The sequence below is a fragment of the Microtus oregoni genome, unplaced genomic scaffold (genome assembly GCF_018167655.1).
Source record: "Microtus oregoni isolate MIOR12 unplaced genomic scaffold, Mior012 000002F_ref0000024, whole genome shotgun sequence".
NCBI lineage: Eukaryota > Metazoa > Chordata > Mammalia > Rodentia > Cricetidae > Microtus > Microtus oregoni.
In genome coordinates, this window is record NW_024543061.1 from 31,199,870 (window position 1) to 31,213,800 (window position 13,931).

Below are 13,931 nucleotides of genomic sequence, written 5' to 3' on the forward strand. Positions count from 1 at the left end.
ATCTTGTATCCTGCCACATTACTAAAGCTGTTTATCAGCTGTAAAAGTTCTTTGGTGGAGTTTTTGGGGTCGCTTATGTACACTATCATATCATCTGCAAATAACGAAAGTTTAACTTCTTCCTTTCCAATTCGAATCCCCTTGATTCCATTATGTTGTCTTATTGCTATTGCTAGAACTTCAAGCACTATATTGAAGAGGTATGGCGAGAGTGGACAGCCTTGTCGTGTTCCTGAGTTAAGTGGGATGGCTTTGAGTTTCTCTCCGTTTAATTTGATGTTAGCTGTCGGCTTGCTGTATATAGCTTTTATTATATTTAGGTATGACCCTTGTATCCCTAATCTCTCCAAGACTTTTAACATAAATGGATGTTGAATTTTGTCAAATGCTTTTTCAGCATCTAATGAAATGATCATATGGTTTTTTTCTTTCAGTTTATTTATATGCTGGATTACATTGATAGATTTTCATATGTTGAACCAGCCCTGCATCTCAGGAATGAAGCCTACTTGATCATAATGGATAATTTTTCGGATGTGTTCTTGGATTCTATTTGCCAGTATTTTGTTGAGGATTTTTGCGTCGATATTCATGAGTGAGATTGGCCTGTAGTTCTCTTTCCTGGTTGAGTCTTTGAGTGGTTTTGGTATCAGAGTAATTGTGGCTTCATAAAAGGAATTTGGCAATGCCTCTTCTGTTTCTATATTGTGATATACATTAAGGAGTATAGGTATTAGGTCTTCTTGGAAGTTCTGGTAGAATTCCGCATTGAAACCATCTGGTCCTGGGCTTTTTTTGGTAGGGAGGTTTTTGATAACCTCTTCTAATTCTTCGTGACTAACAGGTCTATTTAGATTGTTCACCTGGTCCTGGTTTAACTTTGGTATGTGGTACTTATCTAAAAAAGTGTCCATTTCCTTTACATTTTCCAGTTTTGTGGCATATAGGTTTTTGTAGTAAGATCTAATGATTCTCTGAATTTCCTCTGTGTCTGTGGTTATGTCCCCCTTTTCATTTCTGATCTTATTAATTTGCGAATTCTCTCTCTGCCGTTTGATTAGTTTGGATAGGGGTTTGTCAATCTTGTTGATTTTCTCCAGGAACCAGCTTTTTGTTTCATTGATTCTTTGGATTGTTTTCTGTGTTTCTATTTTGTTGATTTCAGCCCTCAGTTTGATTATTTCCAGTCTTCTACTCCTCCTAGGTGAGTCTGCTTTTTTTTCTAGAGCTTTCAGGTGGGCTGTTAAGTCTCCAATGTGAGCTTTCTCTGTTTTCTTTAAGTGGGCACTTAGTGCTATAAACTTTCCTCTTAGGACTGCTTTCATAGTGTCCCATAAGTTTGAGTATGTTGTTTCTTTATTTTCATTGAATTCCAGGAAGACTTTAATTTCTTTCTTTATTTCTTCCTTAATCCAGGTATGGTTCAATAGTTGACTGTTCAGTTTCCATGACTTTGTATGCTTTCTGGGGGTAGCATTATTGTTGAATTCTAACTTTAATCCATGGTGATCTGATAAGACACAGGTGGTTACTAATATTTTTTTGTAACTGTGGATGTTTGCTTTGTTACCGACTATGTGGTCGATTTTCGAGAAGGTTCCATGAGCTGCAGAGAAGAAGGTATATTCTTTCCTATTTGGATGGAATGTTCTATAGATGTCTGTTAAGTCCATTTGATTCATTACCTCCATTAATTCTCTTATTTCTCTGTTAGGTTTCTGTCTGATTGACCTGTCCATTGGTGAGAGAGGAGTGTTGAAGTCTCCTACTATTAGTGTGTGCGGTTTGATGGCTGCCTTGAATTTTAGCAATGTTTCTTTTATGTACGTGGGTGCTTTTATATTAGGGGCATAGATGTTCAGGATTGAGACTTCATCCTGATGAACTGTTCCTGTTATGAGTATAAAATGCCCCTCTCCATCTCTTCTGATTGATTTAAGTTTAAAGTCAACTTTGTTAGAGATTAGTATGGCCACACCTGCCTGTTTCTTAGGTCCATTTGCTTGATAGGCCTTTTCCCAGCCCTTTACTCTGAGTAGGTGCCTGTCTTTGTGGTTGAGGTGTGTTTCTTGTAAACAGCAGAATGTTGGATCCTGTTTTCTTATCCAATCTCTTAGCCTGTGCCTTTTTATAGGTGAGTTGAGTCCGTTGACATTAAGTGATATTAAAGACCAGTGGTTGTTAACTCCGGTCATTTTTTTTTAGTCGTAGAGTTTGTGTGTTTCCCTTCTTTGTTTTGTGTTGGTGAAGGGTCTCTAGATGTCTGAGTTATTGTGGTCATTGTTGGACTCCTTGGTTAGTGATTTTCCTTCAATTACTTTCTGTAAGGCTGGATTTGTGGCTGCGTATTGTTTAAATTTGTTTTTATCCTGGAAAATTTTATTTTCTCCATTTATAGTGAATGAAAGCTTGGCTGGGTATAGTAATCTGGGCTTGCACCCATGGTCTCTCAGTTTCTGCAGTACATCTATCCAGGACCTTCTGGCTTTCATGGTTTCCATGGAGAAGTCAGGTGTAAGTCTGATAGGTTTACCTTTATAAGTAATTTGGCCTTTTTCCTTTGCAGCTCTTAATATTCTTTCCTTATTCTGTATGCTTTGTGTTTTGATAATTATATGGCGAGGGGATGTTTTTTTTTTTTTTTTGATCCAGCCTATTCGGTGTTCTGTATGCTTCTTGCACCTTCATAGGAATATCTTTCTTTAGGTTGGGAAAGTTTTCTTCTATAATTTTATTAAATATATTTTCTGGACCATTGAGCTGCCCTTCTTCTCCTTCTTCTACTCCTATTATTCTTAGGTTTGGTCTTTTTATTGCGTCCCATATTTCCTGAATGTTTTGTGATGAGAGTTTGTTGGACTTGCTGTTTTCTTTGATCAGTGTGTTTATTTTCTCTATGGTATCTTCAGAATCCGAGAGTCTTTCTTCTATCTCTTGTATTCTGCTGGTTATGCTTGTTTCTGTAGTCTCTATTCGTTTACCTAGATTTTCCATGTCCAGCCAGCCCTCTGTTTGTGTTTTCTTCTTTGCCTCCATTTCAGTTTTCAGGTCTTGAACTGTTTCCATTATCTGTTTGATTGTTTTTCCTTGGTTTTCTAGGGTATCATTCACTGATTTATTCAATTCTTCAAACTTTCTGTTATATTTCTCATCCATTTCTATAAGGGCGTTTTTTACATGCTGTTTAAGGGTGTCAATCACTTTCATGAAGTCAATCTTTTCTCCTTCCTCTTGATTAAGGGGTTCTTGTCCTCCCGTTGTGAGGTCGCTTGTTTCTGGTGGCTTCATGTTGCTTTTCAGCTTGTTGGGCGAATTCTTGCCTTGACGTCGGCCCATCTCTTCTTCCAAATGCTCCCTATGGATCTTCTTTTACCGGATCAGGTCTCCTTGCCTACCAAACGCTGTCTCTCCCCAATGTTGGCTCTCTGGTGACGAGAGATCAGGCCTCCGTGCTGGTTGGGCTGCTCGCAAACAAAGCACCTACCCCGCTTGGTGCAGGCAGGCCACAGAAACAAAGGAACTGCTGCCCGCCCGGGAGCCCTGAGTACTCGGACCCAGCGCCCAGATAGGCTGGGCTGGGCGATGCCTCACGCCAAAAGAGGGCAGTGGGGCCGAAGTGGGGAGGGCTCTGGACGGAAGCTGGGTGGGCCAGGAAGAAAGAGGCAGCACCCAGGGAGTAGAGGCCCTGCAGAGAGCCCAAGAAGGACAGGGGGCCAAGAAACCCCCGAGCTCCCCGTCCCAGGCTGGCACCGTGGGCCAGAAACTCACCCCAATGCTGGGTCTCCTGGCGCCAAAAGATCAGGCCTCCGTGCTGGTTGGGCAGCTGGCAAACAAAGCGCCTACCCCGCTTGGTGCAGGCAGGCCCCAGAAACAAAGGAACTGCTGCTCGCCCTGGAGCCCCGAGTACTCGAACCCAGCGCCCAGATAGGCTGGGCTGGGCGATGCCTCGCGCCAAAAGAGGGCAGTGGGGCCGAAGTGGGGAGGGCTCTGGACGGAAGCTGGGTGGGCCAGGAAGAAAGAGGCAGCACCCAGGGAGTAGAGGCCCTGCAAAGAGCCCGAGAAGGACAGGGGGCCAAGAAACCCCTGAGCTCCCCGTCCCAGGCTGGCGCCGTGGGCCAGAAACTCACCCCAATGCTGGGTCTCCTGGCGCTGAAAGATCCGGAGTATCTGGTTTTTACGTAATAGTAGCTTGGGTAGAAAATAATGGAGTTTTGGTGGAGAAATTTTGAGTGAATTCTGTTACAAGGCTTTTAAAAATCAGAGTCAACAGAAGGAAAAAATCACCTTTCTCCGGGTGTTTGGGGAGTTTCCCAAACATCCCAGCAACAGTAGCCTTAGGAAAGCCAGAAGGGAACTCAGACCCTCACCTGGCTTCTGAGAGAAACTGAGTCATTGGCTCCATTGTACTGAAGCATGCTGGAGACCGAATCCTTTGATGATTCCTCCGTTGTCATACCTGGAAAGTTAATTTCACAATGTTCACTGACAGCTGCACTAAAATTATAGGCTGCTTATTAACGTCAGGGTCTTTCTAAAAGTTCCTGTGACCAAGCCAGTGGACCAGCAGGCAAACATGCAAGGGAGCCTCAGCCAAAGCCTTAAGTATGCAAAGTACGCACATTCTGGCGCCACCTAGTGTCACATGGGAGGTCGGCAGTTTTAAAAAGGAATAAACTGCCCAGCAGAAGTTCACACGGGGAGGGGTGAATACCTAAGTGTTCTGGAAATTTAGAGAGATGGGATGGTGCAATGAAGAAGTAGGCAAGACCAGCTCCTGATGGAGGCCCCATCGGAGCCATGCGTTTCTGGCAGTGAGATGGCATGTGACTTGCAGAATAACTCTGCAGTGAAAACAACCTGACTTCTCATGGGGTCTGAGCCCCACGCCTTGTCACCCTGCGATTCTTGGATCAGACCAGACTGCTCTCTCTCACAGGAGTCACCTGGAATGCTGTGCCTGCGACTCTGTTTCCACAGAGACACCAGTCTAGCGGGTGGGAAACCGATACCATCCTCTTTATAGCCGGTCCAAACACGGAAAAGACATAGAGAAGACGCTGTCCCCCACAGCCCTCGCTGTGGAAGAGGTGTGTCTGACATCCACCAAATTGGGTCTGCTGCTCAGATGACTGTCAGCCGCGGGTTCCAATGTTCTCTCCAGATGACCACGTGATGTCAGCGTGATCGGCCATCCCAGCAGCTTCTCTCACGTGACCGTGTGGCTGAAGCGCAGCTGCCCATCCCAGTTGCTGCTTCAGGGGACTTTGCGGCCTCGAGCCCTCAGTGTCCTGCACCTTTCCCTTCAGGTCCACAGCTCCACTGAGCAGACAAGAGGTTGGTCAGCCAGATGCCTTTAGGAGGCTAAGCCACCTGAAGAGCATGCTGCCTCAACCAACTGACCCTGCTCACCCCACTTATCTATCTTCTTAGGTCCCTCTACCCATCACGCTCAGCACTTCGTCCCGCCCATTCTTTAGCTGGTTCAACTGTCTCCTCCAACCCTTCTTCCAGCCCATCATTTCCTTTTCCCATCCTTTAGCTCTGCCAATCCCTTCTCCCCCGTCGCTTAGCTCCGCCCTCCGTCAGGCCCTCCTATCTTAGCTCTGACCATTCCTTCTGCCTGTCTATCCCTTGAAAACAACCAATACTTCCGCTGAGCCCCTCCCTTAACCCCCGTCGCATAGCCCTGCACAGCTGTCTAGTCCTGTCTGCCTCTTCTGTTCTTTTACAGCCTGCACCCACTCACTCATCCTTCAGGTGTTCCAAGGAATCTCTTGTCCGCCTCTTTTGCATGGTGTTGCTGGGCACAGTCAGAATCGCATCAAGCAGAGCTCAGCCTAGCTAATACTGCTTCTGTCTCCTCTTCAGTCAACCAAGCCCACCTCTGCACCTGCATTCCCCCCACACACACACCAGCCTCCCTGGGAGCTCCTTCCAGAAAGAAGACACAGGCCGGTTGTCATGGAATTGCCAATAGCTGAGAGAACCTGGACCCTCACATCAAAACTTGGGGTCGTCCTCTCAGCTCTGACCAGTCTTTTCCATCTGAAAAATGTCCTATACTGGCCCTCTCATAATGACCTTTGGGTAACCTCAATCCATCCTGCAATCCTCTAGTAGCACAGACTCAACACTGGAAGTCAGGACAGCAGATGGGTACTCAAGCAAGCACAGGAAACCAACTTGAGATCCTGGGTTAAGGGAAGTTCCAGGGTCAAGGTCAACAGCAGAAGCTGGGCTGCACCATGTGGACTTGGTGCCAACCCCTGAATAGTGTTCCCTGGGCACTGCCTCCTGTGAGCGCACGCTGAGCCTTCTGCTGTCTCTCTGTCACTGCTCAGATTCTCAGGCTCCAGAGGGGGTCTGATTGGCCTGCTGTATGGGTTAGGAAATGTCACTTGAGCTAGGTCTAAAGGGAGCAGAGATTTGGTAAAGCAGGGAGGAAAGGATTTTACAGACAGGGAACAGCATGAACATCACCAGAGAAGGACCCAGGCGATCTCAGAACTGTGCAAGCCATGCTATGCCAGGAGCTTGTCTGTCAGCAATCCAGTGTCCCTGTCCTACAGTGTATACTACAGAATATCTGGAAATGTGTTGAATTATTTTATAAATATGCCAAAAGCAATGATAAAGAATTCAAGTTATATATGGGATCATATCATCTTTATATGAGGATTTTTTACTTTTTTCATGTTTGTATCCCTTTCATTTCTTTCCCTTACTTTACTTGTTTAGTAACGACTTCAAGTCCTGTATTGAACAGGGCAGAATGTATTGAGGGGACAAAGTGAACATTCTGGTTTTAGTGTAAATTTTTGTAACTTTTTCCCAAGATGTGGTCTGTGAGACACATCCTCTGTATCCCTAGATTCTTCAGTACTTTTATTGTGAAGGGATGTTGCATTTTATCAACGACTTTTTTTTTGCATCTAATGAGATGTTCATGTGGTTCTGGACATGAGTCAAATTATGTGGTGAATTACGTTTATTGATTTATGTATGTTGAACTATCTCTGCATCTCTGGAATGAAGCCCAGTTGGTCATGGTAGATAATCTTTTTGATGTGTTCTTGCATTTAGTTTGTAAGTATTTGTTGAGAATTTTTACATCTATATTCATCAAAGGTATTGGTCTATAATGCTGTGTTGGGTCTTTGGTTTTGATATCATGTTAATACCAAATTTGTAAAAATTAATTTGTAAATATTCCTTCATTTCTATTTTATGGAATAATTTGAGGACTACTGGTGTTAGCTCTTCCTTAATAGTCTAGTCAAGTTCTACATCAAATACCTCTGGCTTTGAGCTTTTTTCGCTGGGAGATTCTAATCACTGCTGTTGTCTCATTAGATGTTGTGAATCTATTTGAATGTTATTTCATCTTGATTTCCCTTTGATAAGCTGTATAGAGCTAGAAATGTAACCATTACTTTTAGACTTTTCAGTTTGGTGAAATGTAGAATTTTAATTTTTAACTTTATTTTCCGTGTATGGATATTTCACTTGCATGCATGTCTGTGCACCATGTGAGTCTCCTGGTGCTTATGGAGGCCAGGACAGGGTATTAGATTCCCCGGAAGTGGAACTATAAAAGGTTGTGAGCCACTATGTGGGTCTTAGAAACTGAACCCAGGAACTCTGTCAGAGTGGCAAGGGCGCTCAACTGCTGACCCATCTCCAGCCCTCCTCTTACTTTTAATGAATCTGACTAAAGTTTTGTCAGTCTTGTTAATCTTTTCAAAGAACAACTCTTTGTTTCATTAGGCATTGTGTTGCTATATCCATTTCATTAACTTCAGCCCCGAAATGGTTATCTCTTCTTATCTATCTTGTTTGTTTTTGGTTTGCTGGGGGGGGGGCTTGTTTGTTCTTATTTTTATTTTTGCACAGTCTCCGGGTGTTGTAATTAGGGGAGTGGGCTGCTTTTCGTCTTGCCTGGCTACCTGGCTAGCTTTACTTGAAATAATTATATGGAAAATGTATTCATTTAAGCACTTCCTGGCCCATTAGTTCTAACCTCTTATTGGATAACTCTCACATCTCCATTAGTTTAACCAATCTCCATTAACGTGTATTGCCACTTGACTGTGGCTTACCGGCATGAGTCTAACAAGAGTCCGTCTAGGAGAGGTGAAGGTAGAGCATGAGACTCTTAATCTCAGGGTCGTGGGTTCGTGCCCCACGTTGGGCGCCAACTGAAGGCGTAAGTCACAAACAATGCCACACCAGTTTGGAATTATGATTAATAGGGTGGTATTTATTTAAAGGGGGAAAAACTTACAGATCACCGTCCCAGACAACAGCCCTCTACGTAACCAGGAAGGGCGTCTAGTTGCCAGCGGAGCAGGAAGTGAAGAGAGATAGGAGAGGGAAGTGGCCGCTTTTTTAAAGGGAGAGAGACCACGCCCCAATGGGCTGGTATCTCAGCGGCTATTGGCTGGAGGAGTGGGAGGACCTCCCACAACAGAGAGGAGAGCTATGGTGTCTGCCACACTGCCTTCTTCCTCCCAGAATTCTGTTCTGTCTACTCCACTCACCTAAGGGCTGGCCTATCAAACGGTCAAGGCACCTTCTTTATTTAACCAATGAAAGTAACACATAGACAGATGATCCTCCTACACCATCGGGGTGCATCATTATTAATTTGAGATATCTCATTTTATTTGTTTGTCTGAGTAGGCACTTAGTGCTGTCCTCTGGAATTCCTCTTAGTGCTATTTTCATTGTGTCTCGTAGAATCTGATATGATGTAGTTTTGTTTTAATTCAATTCCAGGAATTTTGTTGTTTCCTACTTTACTTCATTCTTGGCCTATTTTTCATTAAGTACTGTGTTACTTAGTTCCCATAAGTTTTTGTACTTTCTGTAATTTGTGTTTCTTTTGATATCCAGCTTTATTTGGGTCATATACGATGGAGAATGACACTTCCATTTATCCTGTATTTGTGGAGATTTGCTTTTTGTCCTAATGCGCAGTCAGTTTTAGAAAAGGTTGCACGGGTTACTGAGAAGAACATATTCTGTGGTATTTGGGTGGGACTTCCTGTAGATGTGTTAGATCCGTTTGATCTATGACACTGCTTAACTCCACACTTGTCCTTTTATTGCTGTGTTTTGCTTTGTTTTATATATTTTGGGGTGGGGTGATCTGCCTATTAGTGAGAGTTGAAATCACTGCTGTTGAGAAGCTCCGCCCAGTCCCACACCTCCCATTTCAGACTCCACCCCTGAGAAAGCCTGCCCTCAGCAGCTCCTCCTCTGAAACTGCTCAAGGCTATTTAAGACAGGGGAACATAGACCTGCTGTATGCTCTTATGGTCTCTCTCCTGCCTTCCTGAGAGTCGCCTGGGAGTGCTCTGCTTTGCATTGCCTTGTTTATTAAACCTGGATTTATTAATTTGTTTTGATTTGGATTATTGAATCAGCAGTGGAGGAACCCAATAACCAGGGATCCAATACTTATCGACTATTATTATTGTGTTGGGGTCAATCTGTGGTTTTAGATCTACTAGTGTCTCTTTTATAAAACTGGTTGTCCCTGTGCTTGGTGCATATAGGTTTAGGATTGTAATATCCTGTTGATGGATTCTTTTCTTTAATGTGTAGTGCCCTTTTCTGTCCTGATTAGTTTTAACTTGAAATCTATCTTTTTTCAAATACTAGAATAGCTATGCCTGCTTATATCTTTGTTCAATTTTCTCATAGTATCTTCTTATATACTTTTACCCTAAGGTGATGTCTGTCCTTGAGGTGAATTGTGAGAGAGGGGAAACACTTGGTCTCTGTTGGTGGGAGTACAAACTGTGCACACTGTGGAAATAAGTGAGGAGGCTCCTCAAAAAACTAGAAGTAGCAGAACATGGTGGCGCACGCCTTTAATCCTAGCAGTCAGGAGGCAGCGGCAGGCAGATCTATGTGAGTTTGAGACCAACCTGGTCTAAGTAGTGAGTTACATGCCAGCTAGCGCTACAGAGTAAAATCTTGTTTAATTAAAAATAGATCAATCACACGAGCCAGCGATACCCAAAGGACTTTTTGTCCACTGCGGAGATGCTTGTTCATTCATTTCACTGCTGCTCTATTTACACTGCCTCAAAATGCAAACAACCTAGATGCCCACCAGCTGATGAGTTGATAATGAAAAGTGATACACTTGGGGGTTTCATCCCTATTGAATCCCTACTACCTCCCATGGTTTCGGAAAGGGCTATGCACATTACCATAGGAGATAATAGCTAATTTTATATAACTGTGAACCTTGTAAACTACAACAGACAGGCCAGGAAGACGTGCCTACTGGTAAAATTATGTCACAAATGTCATGGCAGTAACCAACCACTTTATGATTGGACTCATGCCCACTCCACAGGTTGAAACCTATGCCTAGCACAATTATCATGGCTAAAGAACCTGTAGGTAGATAAGTCATGGGCTCTAAGGAAGAATCTAATACTATGATAAAGGCATGTATTAAATCAATTCCTAAATATGCTAAAGGGGCATATTAGATCAATTCCTAAATATGATAAAGGGACATATTAAATTCCTTGCTATATCCATAGATTAGTGCATCACTCCACCCTCATCTCTCAACATTCATTCTTTTCGCAGTAGGTGGAGACATGCACAAGACCTTGAAAGCTCAAAACAGAAAAAATCCTAGTATGGGGTGGGAACATAGGCATGGAGTCTCAGCACTAGCTAAGGACCTTGGTGATTGACAGCTGTTGGAATAAGGAGAGTCAGTTTTCTTTAATGGTGTAGCCCTGGCAGGTCAACCAATGGAAGAAACACCAGACATCTAAGAGTGTATTGCAGCACATATTTTGCTTCATGGCTTTAAAAACAAAAATGAGAGGGGCAGGAGAGATGCCTCGGTGGTTAAGAGAACTGACTGATGTTCTCGAGGACCCAGGTTCAAGTCTCAGCACTCATATAGTGATTCAAAGCTGTAACTCCAGTTCCCTGGGGACACTTTGGGTATCAGAAACACATGTAATGCGCAGACAAGCATGCAAGTATAACATCCATACACACAAAATAATTTTTATTTTAAAAAAGAGGTAACATGGTTGGGTGGGAAGGGGGGCTGGATCTGGGAAGAGTGAGGGGAGGGAAGTGAATAGGATAAAAATAAATTGTAATCAATTCTCAAAGAACTAATAAAATATGGAAAAAGAACCTATAAGATAAAATATATAAAAAGTTAAAATTAAAAATAATTAAAGGTATATATACTACAGAAGCAAAAAAAGGAATCATTACAACTTCCATCCCCAAATTTGTACCAAGCATTATCATTCCAGAGATGTGTATAGACATAAATATGGAAGAAAAAGAAGATAAGAATGGAAAGATGATGGTGAGGATAGGAGGGAGGCAAAAAAGGGCAGGATGGAAGGTAGGGAGGAAGAGAAAATAGCACCCAAAGATCATACTGAGTATGCTAGTGTTAAAGTTAAATGTGTGGAACTTATTCTTGCTGGAGTACAAATTTGAGTGGATTAAAACAGTTATTAACTTTACACAGGGTTTATTACCCAATTACACACCTGTCACAAGATGTACACAAGATGATGGACACTAAAAAACACTTGGACTGCATGTTCTGACGATCTTAGCACCTGCTCTCTCTGTCCAGAAAAAGTTGGAGCTCCAGTCCCTCACGCTTCTTCCATGCCCACCCCGAACTCTCTGCTGCTGGACTTGGCTTCTATGCCCAGCTCTGTCACGCCCCTCCTGGACATGTCATCCTGGTCCAGGTGTATCTGAAGGCACTGTCACCGTCCCCATCTGAGTTCTTTTGGTCTCTCTTAGTTGTACAGCTCTGCTGCATAGATGGGAAGTGCAGCACCTGCTCCCTGTCCAGCTGCCCCTGGCAAATCAGAGCAGCCTGGAGATTCCTAGCAGCATTTGCCGGACCTAGAGACAGTGCTCAGGAGAGCCACGGGAGGCCGGGGATCCTGGACTTGGGCACTGGCACCTAGAGGAGAGACTCTGCATGTGAGCCTTCTGAGGGGCTAGAGCAGCCTGGACAGGACTCAGGTGAGGGCTGGGCAGGTGGTGCCTCTACCATAGCCTCAGGGACCTGAGGAGGGAATTGAAGATCTAGGACACTAGTCCTTTGGGCCTAGAGCTTTTACAGCCTGGACTAAGAGTGAAATGGAGGGCAATGAGGAAATGGAATGCTTGGTGGCCCTTCACTAGGGAAAACAAACCAAAACTGAGCCCTTTTCCTTTCCTTTGGAAAAATAAGCCCCAAGGTGGGCAGCACAGACTGCCATGGTGCTCACCAGCCATCATGGACCAGAGTGCTCCTGCTTCCATTCCATAATCTTACTTGAGAGCTCAGAGGGGCATGGGAAGGAGGGTGACCCAAGTCATGGCTTCCACGAGTTTCCATGGGCAAGAACCATCACAGCTCCTTCAATCTGTAAAGAGTGATAGAAATGTAGTTTTTATGCTCAGTCAACCCAGAGAGCATCTCTGTCATCAGAGTAACTGATAGCTGCTCATCGCACATTTGTCTACAGTGACCACAGCCACATGTCCTTGCTTACAGACATCTGTTTTGAGGTGACCACCATGGACCAGGCCCACAGATTCCTGCAGGGTATCCTCTGGTGAGCATACACAAAGTCAGACCTCACCCGGTTACTTAGGGAGCTCTCACTAGGAACAAAGCACCTGGGATCCCTTACCCCCTTAATCCCACAACCTCTGGGAAATACATACTGCCCTCCCCATCTGAGAGATGAAGAGTGGGCTCCATCATTCTGTAACGGAGACTTTATATCCATGATGACCGACTCCAGAGCTCTGAATATTAACATGTTCTCCACACTACATCTGTGCACAATTAAACAAATGCAGCATAAACAAAAGTAGCACATCTTTGCCTGGTTAAATTAATATTCCACAACAAAAGGCCAGTAAGATAAAGAAAAGCTCCCTCCTTCCCCCAAACCCTTCTAAGGTCCAGTGTCTGAGTACTGATCTCCAGGGCATTGTATCTCACCTGACCCATGCAGCATCCAGACAGCAGGATGGCTACATTATGATTTAACCCTCACAACTACTAGAGATGTTCTTTTCATCTGTATTTCAAATCAGAAAAGTAAAACACAGAGAGGTAGTCTCACCAGTAGGTTCTCAGTATATCTGGGATGGGTTTGTACCTCTCCCTTCCAAGAGCTGTCTGTTCCTCCAGAGAACAGCATCTCCATAAAGCGGGAGACACAGACCAACCTTCCAGTCATACCAGTTCCAGGTGCTGCCTGGATTGGAGGGGCCAAGATGTTGGCAGATACTGGATGCTAAATGGCTTGGGAGATTCGAGGATGTGGTTGGGGGCCCAGTCCTGCAAAAGCAGAGGAGGGCTGGCCTGGGTGGGGTCCGAAGTAGGGCTTCCTGTTCCAGTTGTGGGATCCCTCCTTCCAGCTGAGCCCTGCCTGTCCCTGCAAATATTGTGTTATTAACTGGAGACTGGAGGGCGGATTGCAGCAAGGGCCCAGAGGCAGGGCCCTGTGGAAGTCACATTGCCAGGGTCCCAGGCCTGACCCAGACAGGTGAAGGTGGGAGGAGAAAGGCCAAGGCAAGGAAGTGACCTGCCTGGAACAGATACTATTCTGAAGAATACCGTGGGGACAGAAGCATGATCAGAACCTTCCACCAAAGGTGACCAGGAGCCCACAGTCAGCTGCCCAGTGACAGAGGGGCCGTGCATGACGACCACCTTCAGAGGCATCTCAAAAGTCCCTCTCCAGTGCTCCACAGGAGTGACTTTTCAGCAACCCTACTTACTGCAGGATGGCCTTGGGCATGCCTCCTGCTCAAGGGGCTCTGGCCACAGACGAGAGTTAAAATGGGAGGCTTCTTCCTGCTTCCAGCTGCTCCACACAGCAGGACAGAGAGTCTGCCATGCTCCA